Source organism: Peromyscus maniculatus, chromosome 10 (genome assembly GCF_049852395.1).
Source record: "Peromyscus maniculatus bairdii isolate BWxNUB_F1_BW_parent chromosome 10, HU_Pman_BW_mat_3.1, whole genome shotgun sequence".
Classification (NCBI taxonomy): domain Eukaryota; kingdom Metazoa; phylum Chordata; class Mammalia; order Rodentia; family Cricetidae; genus Peromyscus; species Peromyscus maniculatus.
In genome coordinates, this window is record NC_134861.1 from 51,330,806 (window position 1) to 51,352,690 (window position 21,885).

General features: G+C 35.5%; 1 long non-coding RNA gene across 1 annotated transcript in view; it reads right to left on the minus strand.

Annotated features, from left to right (window-relative positions):
• Positions 1 to 1,295: 1,295 nt before the first annotated feature.
• The window catches only part of LOC143267518 (uncharacterized), a 42,394-nt gene continuing 21,804 nt past the window's right edge, over positions 1,296 to 21,885 (minus strand). Inside the window, exon 3 of the long non-coding RNA XR_013042655.1 lies at positions 1,296 to 1,473. This is a non-coding gene — a long non-coding RNA (uncharacterized LOC143267518). The remainder of the gene's footprint in view (positions 1,474 to 21,885) is intronic.

The following is a 21,885-nucleotide window of genomic DNA, read 5'->3' on the forward strand; positions in this document are numbered from 1 at the left end:
GTTGAAACTCCCGAGGCTTACAAAACTCAGGAATAGCACAAAACATTCTTCTGAGGGCTCTCTAAGGTTATATAATCTGGGTAGAGGAGATTCTTCAGTGGTATAACTTGCTGCAGTTTATACATGGAATGAAGAAGCCCCCATGGATTCAAATCCAGGGTAGGGTGTGACTTTTTGGTGAAGTAGATGGCAGAGAATTAAATATGCTCCTGTAAGTAACCTCTAACCCATGTTCTTATAATCAAATTCAGTAGACTCATAGGTTCACTAAGCTAACAGAGGGAGAAGCATATCTTTGAGTTGTCTTACTCTCACTGTCTGGGATGAATAGGCATTTTTATGTATTTTTTCAGGAAATATAACATAGTAGACTGTGATTTTAAATAAGACATTCCTAAAATAACTTCAGGGGACAACTAATTAGAAACTTCAAAAATGTTCTAATGTTCTTTACAACAAAATCTCTTAACGTTCCAATGACTTTCAGAAATAGAATTGGAAACCATTAAAATCTATATGGAATCAGGCAATACAAGTTATCAAAAAAAAACCTTGAAGCACCTCAGGGCATACTACCTTGGCCTTTTAAATTTGAAAACTAAATCACAAAATGAAAGTCATTTAATCTGGTATTGACATGGAGACTTGCATGTTTAGACCAATGAGCCAGATTAAATAGTATGAACTGAACTCACACATCTGTGTCATCACTTCAACAAATAGTTCTATGAAAACTGATTTCCTATATGCAAAATAAGGAAATTGAATGGTTGTCTTAAAGTACATAGAAAATAAGTTAAATAGTTGAATGATAGTTGAGTTGCCTCAGACATAATAACAGTTAAGTTTAGTTTGCCCAAATTTGTTATAACTAATATAATAAAAGTAATAATTATGAAGGATTAAAAAAATAGAACCTCTGGCATGTCAGTGGCAGAATTTGGACTTACTATCCCCATTTTAGAAAACAGTATGAGATTTTTTCTAGAATTAAATATCAAACTCCTATATGACACAACAAGTGAATTACTGGGTTTCAAAAATCAAGATGCAGTTTCTCCATGAAATCTCCACACTCATCCTCATTACAGCATCATTCTCAATTTTCCAGTTATGGGATCTACCTAAACATTCACCAGTGAATGAATGAACAAGAAATACTGTACCGCCCAAACACAGTCACATTTTATACCATGATTTCACCATAAAATGAAATAAACCCTGGAATCATAAATCCAAGAACACACAAACGCAGAGGATGTTATGTTAAATGACATAAACCAGGAAGAGGAAGCTACTTTTGCAAGATTACATTTATAGGCAGAATCTTTATGACCTGGATGCAGAAGTAAAGTGCTGATTTCCAGGAGTTGATGGCAGGATGTGGGGATGAAGAAATACTCTCAGAGGTGCAATTATTTTCTGGGAGCTAGAAAGAGTGTGTTGTAGAGATCACCACATCACAGAAAATTGCTAGAAGACAAAAAAATTAAATTATTCTTACTATACAAGCAGGTAAGAACTATATGAGTTAATAAATATATTAAGTAACTTGCTTAAATATCCCACACTAAATATATTAATTTGTCTGTCTACATGTGTTTAACATTACTTAATGTTTAAAATTTTTGAGGGTATAGATCGCATAATATGTGAATTTTACCAAAATGGCAAAAAATTTTTTAAAAAGTCACCTAAAAGATTGTTACAAGGACAAAATGGTAAAATACAGACCAAGCAAATATCTTTTATCCTATTGAAATACTTGTAATCAGTTATCATATATAACTCTCAAAATTCAAAAACATAAAAATAGCCCATTTTAAAAACTGGCAAACTATATGAACTGATGTTTTCCCAAAGAAGTTGTGAAGATGGTATATAAGCATCTGGCCTTATCATATCAAATGGCCTTAATCATTAATGGATGCAAACTGAAATAGGTATCAGTATGTTATAGATGTCTGTATATAACCAATTCAAAGAAAAATAGACTTGAGAATACAAGAAATAGCAAGGGTGATGACCACAGAAAAATACTTTAATGCTGTGTGGAATGTAGATGCCCAGGCTTGTTAGTAACCATTTGTACTGTCTTATAAAGATAAACTTATGCTCAATGTGAGTCCAGAAATCTCATTTCTATGTATTTACCAAACAGAAACAAAGTGGATATTCTCACAAAAGCCTGCACATGAATATTTATAATATCTTTATTAGTAACTTCCCCATCAATGGAAATATGCCAGATGCTTCATAATTGGTAAATGAATAAATTAACAACAAAATGCACAAAATTCATTAATGTATCTTGGTTGTATTAAGCTGGATGACAGATGCCATGCTCAATAGGCCCTCTGGTCCTTATTTCCAGTTTAATGGAGTTCTTGACAAAGGAAAACTACAGTATTTATCTGAATGCAAAGGAAGAAATGTGCAGATTGGGAATAAAAGAGACAGTGTGAAGAAATTTGAGGAATGGTCAAATTGTTCTGTCTTGCCCCTTGCAGAGTTAAGTGGAATTTCCATTTGTCTACTGTTATAGAAATACACACTGAGCAAAACAAAGCAAAATCAAAACCTGAATTTTACAAAATTTAATTTTGTTTGAAGCAAGGTGTCATATGTAGTCAAGGCTGGCCTCAGTTCACACCATCTGCCAAGAACTGATAGGGTAACAGTTTTGAACAAACATGCCAAAGTTTAGGGAGTATGAATTTAAAAATAAAATATAATGAGTTAAATAGTAACAGGATATAAAAGGTCAAGTATTTCTAGCCACTATCTCACAGGTCTTTGCTCTGTTCAATCCCCATCTTTCCCTATAAACACCCAGGTAACTTGATTAGTGATTTCGGTTGTCAGCTTCATTCTCAGCCCTTATACATGCATGCCCTTGCTCTCTTTCTGCTGGTTTTAGTAAACTATGTTTATAAATGATTTCCGATGTCATTTCATTTATAGTCTTCTCCCATCGCTGAGGTCCAGGGAGATCTATTTCCTGTAATATATCACACTTCTTGTGTGTGCCCATTTTGTCCCATTAATTGTAGTAAATCATGTTACTTTGTTTTGTAAGCATTTTAAACATTCAGGTAAAATATGGAGAATATTGGGTATGAAGTACAGAAGAGAAGGATATTTGAGAGTGAGATTTCAAGTGGACTGAATAGATAACCCATGCCTTTCTTAGTCATCATATGTGCACCCCAACTCTTCTTTGCAACTTTTTTCTAAGAAACAAATGTGTGATACATACATGCATTATATATAAACACAACAAACTTTCTGATACATTTCTATAGCCCATACCTCTGAACCACATGCTTTTCTATTTTTACCCAGTGGCAGAGAGGAGGAGAATGTGTATCTACACAAAGATAAACAGATTATTTGTTCATGGCTTTGGAAAGCTCTAATGTAGAGATGTTCTTCCTAAAGCAATCAAAACTTTAGCTCAATAAAAGGTTTTTGAGGTTTTTTTTTTCTTTTTTGAGCTTTACCACACAATAAGTCGAGCTTACAAATAACTCCTTCTGCAACTTTAAATTACTTTATATATTTATTGAAAAACTTGGCAGGGTTCATAGATAAATTTTCAATCTTCATTTTGTATATAATCTGACAATACCCCTGACTGTAGAATTGCAGTAGAAAATATTGAGTCTCTCCATATCTCCCTCGGAGGTGAAATTTCTCCATCAACTCTACTTTTAGAGATGCTCCTACAGGGTAACTCAAGCAATAATCTAGAGGATTCCCTTGAAAGAGGAACATGCTTTCTGCTCTGTACTTTAAAGCTTGTTAGCAAGTTGCTTAGTGCAGGTAAGTGGAAAGCTAGGGATTGATCATCAAAATTCCAGTAAATTTTTTGCAAATTATCTTATAGCAAGGAATTATAATCTAATTTTTCAATGATTCAAAGATTTTGACAGTTTAGAATTCCCAAATGTTTAGCTTTATCTCCTAAAACTGAAACAATTGTGTGTCTCTTTGTCTGTCTCTGTGCCTGTTTCTGCTTCTGTTTCTGTCTCTCTATCTATCTTGTTCTCTGTGTCTATGTATTATATGAACATATATTGGATGAAGTGGCAATTCCCACGCATGAATTTGTCAGAAGGTGTTTGTCTATTACACTTTGATAAAAATACTTTAAAATTAAAATGTAATATAAGAAAACATGGCCACAAGAAAAATATAGTGTGAAAACGATACTAGAGGCCTACCTATCACTAAATTGCCATTATTAGGCTTTCTGAACATCATTCTGCAGTTTGGGTTATATATCTACATTTTCTTTCCAGTTCCAGGGCTGACATTTTAGTGCCAACCTTTGAATAGAAAACACATTTAGCAATCTTACATTTCAATATGTTTATGCTTCTGCTTTATTAAAAACCAAACTAAGGAAAAAACATTCTATTGACTGTAAATTCAGAATTATGCAAAGAGAACACATTTAGCGGTAACTTTATTAGCATTAAAGAGGTCTAGAACTTTGAAAATAAAAGTAGGTTTGAATAAAAACTTAAAAAATGGACTAGGAAATCAATAGAATTTTTCTTCATGACTTCCGGTGTTTGAATAGGATTTCTCATTTCAAAATGAAAATAACCTTTTTGTGGAAGAATCTGAAGCCATGCCACAATGTCATGCAAGCTTCTCTGTCCTTTGTGCCAGGAGGGTCACTAGGGTGTTTCTTGAGACAGCAGTTGCAGATAGGGATGTTTAACAGAGCCTTGACAGAAGCATTTGGAAGAGTCACAGGACTAACCATTAGGATTCTGGAGCAAAGTTTTTTTCTTAAATTGGCTTGTGTTTAACATTTTTCTCTATTTATGTATATGCGTATTTGCCTGGTTGTGTGCAGTGCATCACATGCTTATAGGTTTCCCTCAAAAGTCAGAAAAGGATATTAGGATTCCTTTCACTAGAATTACAGAGTTTGTGAATCACCACGTGGTTGCTGGAAACTGAATTTAGGTCCTCTGCAAGGGTAGCAAAAGCTCTTAAATCACTGGGCCATGTGGAGGTAAATTTATTATCTTCCATAGATAACTATGTAGTTTTGAAAATAGCCCCTATCTTATTACTAGGCCTTTGTAGAGACATCACCATATGCTGCCAAATTTATATGTGACCTGACCTCCTTATCACAACTGGATATTGTCTGCTCTTTGAGTGTACAAAGTTGAGCATGGAAAAGAACCAGACCAGCCAGTCTTATGGAGCAAGACTCTGACACAAACCTATGAAATAAATGATAGATATAGAGACAGGCCCAGATAAAAAATTGAAACAAGAAACTTTATTAGCTTTACATTTTTGATTATTTCATTCTACCTGTATTGTATTTTTACCTGTTTTCTCTTGTTCATTTGCTCTTATAATCATCATCTGAATGTTTAATAGAGGAAACTTACATGATAGTATTTAGCTAAATTAAGAGGTATGACTATAAGACCTGATTGATACTCAAATTTAAAGTAGAGTCTAAGAAACTTAAAAAAAAACCAATAAACTTAGGGTTTTGTCAACTAATTATTTACAATAATATGGGGAAAGATTGAAAATGTCATGACTTAGGATATTAGATCAATCCCTACATTAGGGAGTCATTATGGAAAGGCTTTAGTTGGTTATTTTTCACTTTGCTGTGCCTAATTTCCCATCCATGCTGGTTTAAAGAAAGAGAGTCCATGACATCTTGGCTCTTTTTTATTTGCAAAATTGGTTTGGTATCTAAATGAAAACAGCAAAAATCTATGAGATACAAAGTTCTTATCCTCTGTCACAAGCAAATTTAATGCCTCAGATAAGTCAATTTGTCTTGAATTTACTTTTCTTCCTTTTTTTCCCACTTAGTGTTCTCAGTTACTATATTTTAGAAGACTTCACCCTAACACATACATAGATAGACTGGGAAAATAAGGTATATATGTAGTCAAATGTTTTCTCTGGTCCTTCCTGGTCCTGCGGTCAGGACAAATCTCTCTCACCCATGGTCCCACAGCCACTTATAAAATAACCACTTAGAGCCTTATATGAATTATAACTGCTCGGCCATTAGCTCAGGCTTATTACTGACTAGCTCTTATACTTAAATTAATCCATAATTCTTATCTATGTTTAGCCATGTGGCTTGGTAACTTTTCTTAGTTCTGCCTTGTCATCTTGCTTCCTATGTGTCTCGCTGGCAACTCCTGACTCCACCCTTCCTCTTCCTAGCATCATTCTTCTAGTCTGCTTGCCCTGCCTATACTTCCTGCTTGGCTACTGGCCAATCAGCATTTTATTTATCAACCAATCAGAGCAACACATAATTACAGCATACAAAAAGACATCCCACAGCACTTTCCCTTTTATGTCTAATCAAAGATGATGGTTTTTAACTAAGTTTAATTACATATAACAAATCAGTTATGAAGCAAGAATTACAGTCACAATATCTAGTCTATATTTGGCAAATTTAAAGAAAATATCTATCAAGCCTATATTTGTGAGTCTAAGGTTTCATATCTAATTTATCTTTTCTCATAGTCAAGGAAAATTATAACTATTGAGTCTTCAACTATATCAAAGACCCCAGGAGGATATAATGTAACCAAAGTAAACAGAAAGTACATTGTAAGCAACTTCCAAAAATCTAGAATGACAGAGGTAGCTGACTGCCTGGACAATCCCAAGGTGGACCTACAATGTTGGAGCATCCTTCTTCAGCCTATAGGCCTAGAGTCTCTCAGTCACTGCTCTCTGTTGTGTAGAATACCTGGCAGTCTCCTCTGCAAAGCAGGAACCTGAAGTACCACCTGGTCTTTCAAAGTTTAGTGGTCACTTTCCTATGGGTCCTACATGTCCAGTCAATACAACAATTTGTCAAGCAGTCCAGGCAAGAACAGTTTCTTGTCAAAATGTCTATTTTTGCCAAGAGAAGATAAACTTCATGTGGAGTACCTTCAATGACCATCATCTTCCTTAAAGTAATTGGTGCTGCCAGGAGCAGATGTGTCTCAATGACCAGAAAGTCGAACTTCTTAAAACATTTTAAATGCCATTTTCTTTAGGTCTTCGAAATATTTGAAGATTACCTACCTAATTGAAATATATCTATGTGTGCCTAGCAAACTTACCTAACATGACTATAAGTTTGATTATCATGGATGACTAATTATTAATCTGTTTTCTTAATCTGAGAGTGTGTGTATATATATATATATATATACTAACAAAATTAACTTTATATTTGTATCAGTAAACTGAAATCCAGAGCAATATAAAACATTTTAAGTGAGTTATTGCTCTTTAAAAATAGATTCAATAATCTACCCTTTCATCTTACCATATCTATAAAATATATAGGAAGTAGGTCTCTCTCTTTAGAGACTGAAGTTCAGTAATGTGAGGTTGGCTTTGGCTTGTCCTCTTCCTCTGTTCTTTAAGAATTTACCCCAATATCTGGCTGTGGATTTTTCATTAATAAGACATTTTAAGATTCATATTACAATGGGCACCCAATATAGGGCTTGAGTTTCCACCTAAAACCTGAAAAAACTTCTGACTATATATATATATATATATATATATATATATATATATATATATATATGTGTGTGTGTGTGTGTGTGTGTGTACATAATATGTGAACCATCCTACTATAAATTTTTCTAACCAGCTTGAGGTATTAAAACAGATGAACTTGTGACCCTTTCTATGTTTCTGGCATTTTGCCACTGTTGATGATTTACCAGTTTATGTTATTATTGTAGAGTTTATATTCATCTATTGAAATGCCTGAAGTAGAGCTTAAGAATAATTCACACATGATAAATACAAGGATTATTTTTCAAATTAATTATGAACCTGGCCTATAATTTTCTTATATTTCCTACATTAACTTATAAAATGTGAACAACTCAGTAGGATAAATTATTAGATTTATCATATATATTTGTAACAACATAGATAAGGAACTTAGTCATCTTATGTGGTGCATCTTAGAAACCAACAAACATGCTTTGTAACATTTGTATCATAGTTTTCCAAAGGTAAAATGCCATTAAGTTTCTTTGTCAGTCTGTCTGTCTCTCTTACATACACACACATACACAAACACACACACACACACACACACACACACACACACACACAGAGAGAGAGAGAGAGAGAGAGAGAGAGAGAGAGAGAGAGAGAGAGAGAGAGAGAGAGAGAGAGAGAGAGACATGGAGGAGCAGAGATGGGAGTTGATTATTACTAATTTTTTTCATGTTTAATGCAAATGTTAAGAGCAGAGTCTAGAAGCATCAGAAAACAGAGGATTCAATTCTTTCTCTCCCTCCCCCCCTTTCTAATTATGGCTATGATCCTGTTCATTTCATGGTGTTGTCTTATGAGAAACTAATCTGTAATCACATTTCCAGAGCTCCAGAATGAGAACAAATTAGCAAAAAATAAAGTGTGACAGATTCTGTGCCATAAAATGGGGAGAAATAATTAAATGTTTTATTTTGGAGGGATTTCTGCCTAGTATTTTTCTTAGAACATCTGTGACAGTAGATGGGTATAGTCAGAAAACAGCTTGCTTCCAGACTCTTCACTTTTCTAGGGTAATAAAGAATCTTTTGTAAGTGCTGGTATTGTAGAGCTCCTAGAAGTAAGGAAGAATCATTGTGAACTGAGAAGACAGTCTCCACAGTTCTACAATCTCCACCATATATACTTATATTAATTAATATTATATTAATTAATATTTGCATTTATATTAATTAATTAATTATAATTGAAATATTGTGTTGGATTCATGATTCTTAAAGTAAGAAGGGAAACTGTAACAGGGGGACCACTGTTCTCTTCCCAATCAAGTGCAGGAGGCCATTGCTATTTGAAAAAAAAAATTCTTCATTTGATTCTAAAATAATCATCGACATTTATATTATGAGTGAAATGACCAAGCAATTTGTAAATGCTTAGAGATTTATAGTTGTGTGAGTAGTTTTAAGTATTACAGCAGAGAATAACATTCTGGCTGACAGAAAACTTGTGCCCTTGATAGGCACTTCCACATTTGTTATATGTCACATTATGCGGTGAGGGTATAGCAAGCATGATATCAATTTGTCAGAAATAAAGAGACAAAGAAAGTAGATCATTTCCTCTTTTTTTATATAATTATAATATTTTATGATCGTGTGTCTCTTTCAGTATGTATGGACATAAATAAGACAACTGTATTATTCTGTCAAATCATAAAAATATTTAATAAAGCAATAGAACAAAATTTAGATTTACGTTCAAGACTTGAAAATAAACAATTTAAGGTGAGCATAAGATTTATAAGAGCTTAAACTTTCATCAGTATGAGTTCAAGGAAATGGGAGTACCTGGAGGGCAGGAAAGAATATGATTAAACTATATTATCTGAAAAAAATAAGTTATAATAAAAATTTAAAGAAAGGAATATAACCTGAAAAACTGTCAGTGTTTTTTTAAACACTGTATGTACAATTTAAACATATATTTTTTACTTTATTTAACTTTTACCAACCACCTTGATATCTCTAGATAGAGTCACTATCACTTCTCACTTGAATTATTATAAAAATCTCCTTTGGACTCTCTGCTTGCATCCTGCCTCTTCTTTACCAACACTTACATTAGTCATAGTGAAGATGTAATTTAAAGTTCTAATTAAGCTACTTGTATTCTCGGAATTCTCAAGTTATCACTGATTTCCAAGTAAGGACTGTGGTGATATTTTATTTGTGCACCCCAATAAAGCTTATCTGAGCATCAGAGGAAAAAGCCAGCCACTATATTAAACATAGAAGTCAGGCCATGGTAGCACATGCCTTTAATCCTAGCATTCTGGAGGCAGAGATTCGTCAGGGTCTCTGTGAGTTGAAGGCCGCACTAAAAACAGATCTAGGTGTGGTGATACATGCCTTTATTTCTAGCACTACTTAACCATAGAGGTCTGGAGGTCTGTACAGACAGACAGGAAGTGATGTAGCTGGGTGGAGAGAGGAAGTAAGGCAGAGCGTAGAAAGGCATATAGGAATGAATATACAGGAAGTAGATCTTTTTTTGGCTGAGGATTTACAAGCAGTAAGAATGTGGCTGGCTTCTTTCAACTTCTCTGATCTTTCAGTTTCCACCTCAATATCCTGCCCCAGGTTTTTATTAATAAGACCATTTAGTGTAGCTTGAAATTTTCTCAGCTCCTACTAGGGCCCACAGCTGCTCAGACCCAAGTAAACACACAGAGGCTTATATTAATTATGAAATGTATGGCCTAATGGCTCAGGATTCTCTCTAGATAGCTCTTATAGCTTAAATTAACCCATTTCTATAAATCTATACTTTGCCACATGACTTGTGGATTACCAGTACTTTATATCTTGCTTCTCCTGGCACAAGGTATCAGTGTCTCATCAGCTTTGCCTTTCTCCTTCCTCTCTCTCTAGTTGGAATGTCCCGCCTAAATTTATTATGCCTCACCATTGGCCAAACAGCTCTATTTATCCACCAATCAGAGCAACACACATTCACAGCATACAGAACAAGATTCTGCAGCAGTTTCATAATATGTCCTACAAAGGACAAAACTGTACTCTGAATTTATTTATCTACAGGAGACTATCTGATATCACATACCTTGCAACAAACTCTACTGACTGCATTGGTGCCATGGTACTTCTGACACACACACACACACACACACACACACACACACACACACACACACACACACAAATGCCTGCCTCACAACCTTTGCTGTTGCATGACCCTGGTGATCTGTGATTCTACCATATGACTGTGTCTATCTGTTCTTCACCTCCACACCCTCCACATTCCTTGGGTATTTACTTGCATGTTATTTTTTCTGTGTGTGATTATCTACCAACCACTTTTAAATATAAGCTTACAAAAAGCAAGGAAAATGTCCTTATTGGCTTTTGTCAACTTGACACAAGCCTAGACAGGCCTGGGAAAGGAAATCTTTTAATTGAGAAAATGCCTCCACTAGATTGCCTGTGGGTAAGTCTGTGTGGTATTTTCATGATTAATGATTAAAGTGGGAGGACCCAGCTCACAGTAGGCAATGCCAGCTTTGGGAAGATGGTCCTAGGTTGCATGAGAACAAGCCATGTTGCAGGTTGAACAAGCCATGGAGAGCAAGCCAGTAAGCAATGTACCCTTATGGCTTCTGTTTTAGTTCCTGCCTCCAGGTTCCTCACTTGAGTTCTAGCCCTGCCTTTCCTCAGCGATGGACAATAATCATTGTTGTGAAATAAATCCTTTCCTCCCCAAGTTTCTTTTGATCATGGCACTTTGTTTTATTTGTTTATCTGTTTGTTTTTGTTATCACAGCAATATAAAATGCTATCTAAGACATATAATGTTTCCATTTCATTAGGATAATTTCATAACGTGACATTTTCTAACAATATAGATGGATAAATGGACAAGTAGATTATTTGCTATTTTAAATGTCGAATGAACTTGGCTACTATAATATGTCAAGATGATATTATTCCCACATTATTGTCTTCCTGGTGCTCACAGAAAATATTAATTTTTAAGTAGATAGACACAACAAAGTAGATTAGCTCCTGAATGTGGCCTACTCACATTGAATTAGTTTACAACCTGACTAGAATAAGAATGTTCTAGTTAGAGTACTACTTTTCTTACTTGGAACTAGGTCATTAGTTTCTTTGTTACCCTCAAATGTGAATTGAAGTCCAGGATACTCCTGGGTTGATAGTTTGTGATTCTTTTAATATCATAGAATTTTTTCATATTGTATGAGATAGTTCCTTAAACATAACTCATAGTATATATATGTATGTATGTATATATACAAATCTACATGTTCATATCTATGTATATGATACCTAAATTTATTTGTATTCATAAAAGCTACTTATATATGCATAAGTGTATATTCATGTATGCATTTATGTTTGATTTTATATATATATATATGAGTTTATATATATATAGACATTCAAATATCTCTACATATTTACACACACTCATGTAAAGTTACACCTCCTATGTTTTGTTACTTTGGAGAACCCTATTAGAGATTGATAGATGATGGGCAAAGAGATGATATGTTAACACATACACGGCACATATGAATAAGCCTGAATTTAAGAATACACAATTTATTTACATTTTGACTGCATTTTAACTAAAATATAACCTTGTAGACAACATCAACTTTTGGAAGCCATGTTTATTGTTATAGTCGCAAAGCATTTTATAAATGTATATGAATAAATGAATAGGAAAAATATAAACTCCACACCATTATCAGTAAGACAATTTCTATATAACATTTAAGCAGAGTTTTAAACCATCTTCTTTTTCACTTAATTTTCTCACTGTGGACAAGTCTACAACTGTTTTGAAACAGCTAAAAAACAATAAACATTTCTTCTCTTCTCCAATACATGTAGATCACAACTTCCCACCTCCCCCCTATTCCCCCTACCTTCCCCAGATCCATGGCTCCTCCATTTTTCTTCAGAAAAGAAGAGAACTCTCAGTGATATTAACCAAACACAGTATTAAAGAAAACAATAATATTTTTATTAAACTCTCATATCAAGGCTGGACTACGCAACCAGGAGGAGGAAAAGGGTCCCACAAGCAGGCAAGAGACAGAGACACCTTCACTCCCACCGTGAGGAGTACAACAAAACCCCCAAGCTAACAAAAACAGCATGTAGGCAGAGAGGCTAGTCCAGACTACTGCAGCTTGCATTGTTATTGTTTCAGTCTCTGTGAGCCCATCTGAGCCTTGCTTAGTTGATTCTGTGGGCCATGTGCTCCTGGTATCATCTACTCCTGACTACTACAATCATTTCTCCACCTCTTCTTTAGTGTTTGAAACTCTACCTCACTGTGGGTTTGATCTGTGGGTCTCTGTATCTGATCCATCAGCTGCTGGAGGAACCCTACCAGATGACAACTGGGCTACCAATCCATTCATGACAATAGCAGAATATCATTAAGAATAGTTTCACTGACTATTTTATTTTGTTGTTTGTCATCCTTGATTCTACCCTAGGTCTTTAGGCCATCCTATTTCCAGTTCCTGGCCATCCAGGCAGTGTTAGGTATAGGCTCCCTTTTGTGGCTTGGGCCTCAAGTTAGACCAATCATTGGTTAGCTACTCTCACAAGCTCTGAGCTACCATTGCCCAGGACATCTTACAGGCAAGAAGCATTGGGAGTTGGAGGTTTTGTGGTTGGGTTGGTGTCCTAGTCTCTCCACTGGGAGCCTAGCTTGGTTTCAGAAGATGGTTGATTCAGGTTCCATTTTCTTCATTACAAGGAGTCCTTACTAGAGTCACCTTTCTAGGTTCCAGGAAGTTTTTATTGCAATAGGTTCCAACATTGCCCCCTAAATACCCACCTATTACAGGGTTCTCTCTGGTACTCTCTTCCACCATCCCTCCCTCCCCCACCTGATCCCTCCTGTTCCTATCTCCACCTGGCCCCATCCACCCACTAGATCTATTCTATTTCCCTAGCTGATTGAGACAGATGGAGGAAACAACAGCACATATGAATGTATTTGAAATACCAAATTCTTAAGAATAAAATCTATATTTTAAAACCTCAACATTAAATTGCAAGCCAAAAGGTATCTGTTTAAGTTTAGAGAAGATAGATTTATTCCAAGGCCTATGGAAGTTTTTAAAATTAATTTATAATATTTTCTTTATTACTTTTATACATAGTGCTATTATATATGTAGATAGATAGATAGATAGATAGATAGATAGATAGATAGATAGATAGATAGATGTACATATATCATATATATCGGGAGAAGAGTATAAGCTGCTGTGGGATAACAACCTTGTACCCTGTTATAATAAAATGCTGATTGGCCAGTAGCCAGGCAGGAAGTACAGGCACAGTGGGCAGACAAGGAGAATGCTGGGAAGAGGAAGGGTGGAGTCAGAAGTTGCCAGTCAGGCAAAGAGGCAGATCTGAGAAAAAGTATCAAACCATGTGGCTAAACATAGATGAGAATTATGGGTTAATTTAAGTGTAAGGGCTTGTCAGTAATAAGCCTGAGCTAATGGCTGAGCAGTTATAAATAATATTGAGCCTCTGAGTGATTATTTTTATAAGCTGCTGCAGGTCTGGAGGGGACCAGGCAGGGCCCAAGAAACCTTCAGACTACAGTAAGCAGAGCAAAATTCATCAAGATTTTAAAAAATAATTTTCATTTATCTTTTGAGATTATAATATAATCACATCATTTCTCCCATCCCTTTCCAGCTTCCAGATCTTTCCATTTGTCCACACTCTTCTCTCATTTTATGGAATCTTAAAATATATGTGTGTGTGTGTGTGTGTGTGTGTGTGTGTGTATGTGTGTGTGTATGTATGTGTGTGTGTGTGTGTGTGTGTGTGTGTGTGTGTGTGTGTAAATATAACATGATCAGTCCATATGATGCCCTTAGTATGCCTATGTTTTCCAGGGTGATCCTTTGCTATTAGAGATTCAAATGCTTTTTACTGTGATTTCTTTTATTGCTAATTTGGTACATAAATTCCCAGCTAATTAGCCTATATTTCCTTTTATGACAGTTCACTGATCATATTTTCATGTTTGTGGTTAGCTTACTAGTAATAACCTAGTTGAAACCAAGATACTATTTTGTGTCTAACCATGAACATAATATTTAGCAGAGTGCCTGGCCTATCACAGTTTTTTGATTGAAAACCCTACCACTACATGTGAAAGTATTGGCTGAAATAGAACATGTGTTCTTGAGTCTTCATATTCACTAACGTCACATTCAATAACTTCATATTCATAGCATTTGTGTCACATGTTCATTTCACTACTTACCATTTATTTTTATTTTTTCTTTTTTTGAGATTAAAATATAATTATATCATTTTCCCATTCCCTTCCTTCTCTGCAAATCCTCCTAAATATTTCATCTTGCTCTCTTCCAAACACATGGCCTCTTTTTTCATTAATTGTTGTTACATGTACTTATCTTTTTCTAATATTTACCTTTTCTTTGGAATACTTGTATGTGTGAATGTCTATGTGCTGATGAGTGCTGATGCTTTCAGAAGCCAGAAGACAATGTTAGATATCCAGGATCTGGAAATATAGGCAACCACAAGTTGCCTAACATAGGTTGGGAACCTATGCTAGGTTCTCTTCAAAAGCATCAACTGCTCTGAATATTTAATTCATCTCTATAACACCTCATTACTTATCTTTGGTGTCATCAATTTTGTTATTTGTTTCAATTTTTCAGTTTCTTTTTTTTTAATTTTATTTTATTTTACAATACTCTTCAGTTCTACATAGCAGCCACAGATTCCCTTGTTCTCTCCCTTCCTGCCCCTCTCCCCTTCCCCCCAGCACACCCCCCATTCCCACCTCCTCTAGATCAAGGTCTCCCCCAAGGACTGAGATAGACCTGATAGACTCAGTCCAGGCAGGTCCAGTCCCCTCCTCCCAGATTGAGCCAAGCGTCCCTGCATAAGTCCCAGCTTTCAAACAGCTAACTCATGCAACGAACCCAGGACCTGATATTACTGCCTAGATGCCTCCCAAACAGATCAAGCCAATCAACTGTCTCACCTATTCAGAGGGCCTGATCCAGTTGGGGGCCCCTCAGCCATTGTTTCATAGTTCATGTGCTTCCATTCGTTTGGCTATTTGACCCTGTGCTTTATCCAACCTTGGTTTCAACAATTCTCACTCATATAAACCCTCCTCTTTCACACTAATTAGACTCCCAGTGCTCCACCCAGGGCCTAGCTGTGGATGTCTGCATCCAGAGTCCTCAGTCCTTGGATAGGGTTTCTGGCACAACTATTAGGGTGTTTGGCCATCCCATCACCAGAGTAGGTCAGTCCCGGCTGTCTCTCGACCATTGCCAGCAGTCTTTTGTGGGGGTATCTTTGTGGATTTCTGTGGGCCTCTTTAGCACTTTGTTTCTTCCTTTTCTCATGTGGTCTTCATGTACCATGGTCTCCTATTCCTTTTTCTCCCTCTCTTTTCTTACCCAAACTAACCAAAAGACAGAGAGAGAGAATCCAAATCAACAAAATCAGAAATGAAAAGGGGACATAACAACAGACATTGAGGAAATCCAGAGAATTATCAGGTCATATTTCAAAAACCTCTACTCCACAGAACTGGAAAACCAAAAAGAAATGGACAATTTTCTGGATAGGTACCACATACCTAAGTTAAATCAAAACCAGATAAACTATTTAAATAGTCCAATAACCCCTAAGGAAATAGAAACAGTCATTAAAAGTCTCCCAACCAAAAAAAAAAAAAAAAAAAACAACAACAACAACAAAAAACCCAGGACCTGATGGTTTCAGCGCAGAATTCAACCAGATCTTCAAAGAAGAGTTAATTCCAAAACTCTCTAAATTGTTCCACATAATAGAAACAGAAGGAACATTACCAAACTCCTATGAGGCTACAATTACCCTGATTCCTATACCAAACAAGGATAAAACAAAGAAAGAGAACTACAGACCGATCTCCCTCATGAACATTGATGCAAACATATTCAGTTTCTTTATATACAAAATAAGGACAGCATATGCACTTAACTCAGAGGATTGTAGTGCAAATTCACCCATTTATCAGAGTGTTTAACACATGGCCACCTATTGAAACTGCCTTCTACATTTAGAGAAAATCTTGGAGTTAAGTTAAATGAAAGAACATATCTGAACAATGGCCCCATCATGGAAACAGAGGATGTAAGGCAATGTATTTAACATATATAACTGATGCTTATGTGTAAGCATTATTATACTTAATTTCAGCTAAGACAATATAATAACCGATATTGATTGTCAACTTGACAGGTTCTAAAATCACCTAGTATGAAAATCTCTGGCCTTCATTGGGAGTTTATGATTAGGTTTGTATGAATAACACACTCTCTAAAGAATTTGAAAATGAAAAAAAAAGAGTTTAAACCATTCTTCTCTAATCCTCTGTGAATGATATATATTCGTCTCTCTTACCACAACATCAATTGTTCCTGAGGGATGGTCTTTATTTAGTAGCACTTAAGTTATAATATTTCATGAAGAAAATATTCATACTTTTTCTTAAGAAATTGTTAGATTTTACTACAAATATATTTACATCTCAGTAAGTATATAAACAGGCAGAAAAAACTAATAGAGTTTCCTAGTGAATGAAGGGGATTTTCTCTTAAGTGATAAATGAATAAGATCTAGCCAGTTCATTGCTTATGATTAAAAACTCAAAGAAACCATTTTCCCCACGGAAATATCAACAGGATGTGGAAGAGAAAGAAGAAAATCTTATAGTACCACATTTTAGTATTTGACCAGAATTCATGTCTTTGAGTACAGTAAAATGTTACATTAATCAATGTAAGACTCTGGGCAAAGGAGGCAATGTTTTGTAAAAAGTTATTGCTCTCTCTAAGGTACTTTGCATTTTATTTAAATTATAGTTAAATTACAGCTATTATATTGCTTAAAGTATTACTTCCTGAAAGCAATGGGTCACTATGATAATTATTTGTCTATCTTTTTCAATAGTTTTGCACAATACAACCAGCTGTGGAAGTAAATACACCTATGTTGAAATGCATCTTCTGTAGGAACCAGTCATATCATCTTGGATAAATAACTATTACAAACTTCAGTTAACTATGTAATTAACTCTCCTCCTCTCTCTCTTCTCTCTCTCCCTCTGTTACCCTCTCTTTCTCTTTCTTTTCTTCCTAGCCTAAATAAAGTAGGAAGCTTTGCTCTACCATGATCTGCTTCACCGAGACTAGCAAGATAAATGACCAGCAAGTGGAAACACGAATCATCCCAAGTCGTTTCTTCTCTTACTTGTTGTATTGGATTTGTCAAAGCTATGAATAGAAATGTGTGTAAAAAGAGTAACCAAAATATAGGAAATGAAACTCAGAAAAGAGTATAGTGTTGCTGAAAAAAACAATAGTGTGGATTTTGTAGCCAGACTGCTAATTAATCTACTAATAAACTGTTTGAGTTTTAACCTTAAAGAATGCTAACTATTGAGTACTATAGAAGTTTGAAAATAAACTATTTATTGATATTTGTAGAATCCAAACTATATGCAATGAACGTCATCCACAGAGTTATTTTTATACTGAATAGCAAAATACCGGTTATTAAAACATTACAAAAATTTTTTGTTATTCTACTCCAAATCCATGTTGCAATTTTGAAGTTCATAGTATTTTTCCCTTTCATTCTATGACAGGAATCTTAGCCAATGAGGATGAATTTTGAGAGTCAAAATATAGGATACTATTGCGGTCATTTGTCTAAAAATTTCTAGATATTGTGGTCAAGCAAAGGCAATAAGCAATGTACATTAAACATTATACTTTCAGAAATCCCTGTAAAAAATATCTCACATTGTTTTAAATGGAAGTGTTATTTGTAACCATCCTCTTCCCACGAAAGTAGTCATTAGGGACATTAGTGCCTGTGTAGGTCCATTATGAAGCCTAAACACTTCCATTAGATAAAAGAACTAAAATGATTATGAATAATGTTCTCTTCCTTCCAAAGTATTCTAAATCAAACACTCAGTAGTACAATATGTTTTAGGTTAATTGGTTTAATCCAGTTTTAATTAAGTTGATGTTTCCATGCCAACAAATGGTTTTTAAATTGTTGAAATCTTGATGTTTCAGAATATGACTAAAATTAATTACCTAAGAGCATTTGACTCAATATTTTGGAACCATGTAGTGCTATTTTAGCATTGCTACAGAAATGATTTTAATACTGACAGCTAACCATGTTGAAAAACTTTTAAAAATTATAGCAATGATAGGAGGTATGCTTTTTTTAAAATTTTGTACATTGAATTTTTAATGATTCACATGTATGATAGATTATATGTAGACTAAAGCAATGATATATAGATATAGATATATAGATAGATATATGGATAGATTATAGATAGATATATAGATAGATATACAAATAATCCTTTAAGATGGGCTTAGTGGAACAGGTCTGTAACCTCAGCTACTAAGAGGGTTAAGTATGTTAATTTGAAATCTGCTTTGGCTGATGTAATGAGTTCAAGGCCAGTCCAGGCATCTTATAAGAGCTAGCCTCAAAATAATAGGGTAAAATTTGGACTGGAGTTATAGTGCAATGGTTGAGTACACACTGAGCATGAAAGGGGTCCTGTGTACATACACCAACATCCACACACCCACACCCACAGAGAGAGAGAGAGAGAGAGAGAGAGAGAGAGAGAGAGAGAGAGAGAGAGAGAGAGAGAGAGAGAGAGAAGCACAAATATAGGGAGAAAGGGGACATGAGGTAGAGAAAGAAAGAGCATCCTACCACACGTACCACTGTGTCTCATTTCTAAAATTTAAAATACATATGCATTTGGAAGTGAAAGGATTTATTTGGCTTATAGGTTACAGATTATTGTTGAGGGAAACCAAGACAGGTATTCATGTCAAGAACTTAGAGGCAGAAACTTAATGAAGCAGAAAACAAAGAGGAATGTCTTGCTTCCCGGGTCATGCTCAGCTACTCCTTAAACAGCCTTGGATCACCTGCCTGGTGAAGGTACCATGCAAAGTGGGCTAAACTCTCCTTCATCAACCAGTAATTAAGAAAATGCTCTACAAACAAGCCCACATACCAATATGGTGGAGGCAATTCCTCAGCTGGGTATCTCTCTTTCCAGATATGTCTAGTTGACAATCAAGAATAGGTACCTTATGTACATGCATAGATGGGATGCATTTGATTAAAATAAAATGCATTATGGGAAATCTATGTAACCTTCTGTTCAAAGAAAAAGTATTAAAACTAAACAAAATTAGGTGTCTTTGGACCAATTTATAACTGGCGACCTGGAAAGAACAGTAATAAAAAAAATCACCTTCAAGAAATAGTGGTATTAGCTGAGAAAATTTTTAATACAAGGAATTTGACATTTATATTTGTATTGTCTTTCATTGAAATATTCTACTAGGAAAATAAAATTATATAAATGTATAAGAATAATAAAAAAGGAGGCCATGCATTTGAAAAGTGCAAGGAGATATAAATGGTGAAACTTGGAGGAAAGAATGAGAAGGGGAAATGGTGTAAGTAAGTATAATCCCAAAAATAAAAGAAATAATTTTTAAAATTTGCATTAATTTTGAGCATTAATGAGACAGATATGTTTTGTGTGTGTGTGTGTGTGTGTGTGTGTGTGTGTGTGTGTGTGTAATTCCAGAATCAAACAAGTCTGTGGAGTGTGCCTGTACCCTGAAATCTCTCAGCAGTTTAAGATAGGAATCTGGCTTTCACTCCTGACTTGAGTTGAAAAACTTGGATCCACTTCATAGGGACAAAAGTTCATGTTTTAAAAGCCAGCAAGTCTTTCCCTCCCTGCCAGAAAGCTGGATCCAACATAGGTTATTTTACTGACAGCCTGTCAGTAGATAAACTAAGGGATGTACCACCTCTGCTGCTATGACCCCCCCTGCTCCCTCCCTCCACTTCCCCTACCTAGGGATTACTTGATATTGGAACTGACAATGGCTGCCTGTCCTCAATATGACCCCTGTGTGCAAATTATGTGTATTTCACTTGTTCCTTTGTCTTCCAGTTATGTATAATCTAGCCTGTTATCCCAAAAAAAACAAGCTGCCTAGGAAGCAGACTTCCAAGGGGTTTTTTGCTTATTTGTACTCACAGTTATCTGCCACTCTGCCCTCTGTTCTTACTTGTGACCTAAGACCACTGGACTCCAGACTCTGCATTTTGATTAGTTGTAGTTTTCTGTAATTGTCTCCATCTGTTACAAAGAAACATTGTCCCCCCCCACACACACACACACCAAGACAAGGTTTCTCTGTGTAACAGCCATGGCTGTCCTGGAACTCACTCTGTAGACTAGGCTGGCCTCAAACTCACAGAGATCCTCCTGCCTCTGCCTCCCAAATGCTGTGAATAAAGGTGTGTGCCACCACTGCCCAGCAAAAAGTTATCTTGATGAGAATTATATTTCTTTGTGGGCATAAGGACAAATATTTAGAATGTAGTTAGGGATAATGCAGGCAGAGTAAAGTAGTTGTTGTAGGGTCACCTCCAAGAATCATGACCTCACAAATTGGTAGTTGACTAGGTTTCCAGTACTAGGCATGATTTTCTTCTTGCTGTGTGTGTCTTAAGTCCAACTATAGATCTATTGTTTATTGCCAAGGTATATATGCCACTACTGTACTCATAGGGTTATTGGGCCATGATGGCCATTGCCATGGCTCATAATCATCTTTGCTCAGTAGGACTGTTGTTTACTTCCTTTTTTGGAAGCCTCTTGGAGGAGGAGACATTCATGTTTGCTGAGGAGTCTTTGGGCTCTGTGTTTGAAATGCATGATGTCTTCAGTAATAGGGAGTTATCTGCACATATGGGGACAAAACAAGAAAAAAATAGCAATAACAAAATGTTTTTGGAGTCTCTTAAACAAGTGGTTATCCAAAACCAAATGGTCAGTCCTGAAAACATATACAAACAAATGAAACATATACAATCCAATATTGTCACAGACTAAGAAGGTTATATTCATGTATTGAAGGGGGTGGGAGGAGAATATAGTAGGGTTTGGAAGGAGGAAACAGAAGGGTTCATTATAATTTCCCAAAGTGAAAAAAAATTACACTAACTAAAAAGAAATGTAGCTAAGTAAAGCATGGAAAGCCAGGCAGTAAGCTCTCTTCCTCAGTGTTCTCTGCTTCAGTTCCTTCTTCCAGGTTCATGCCCCAGTTTCTTCCTTGAATCCTTTGACTGTAATATGAAAGTCAAATAAATGCTTTCCTCG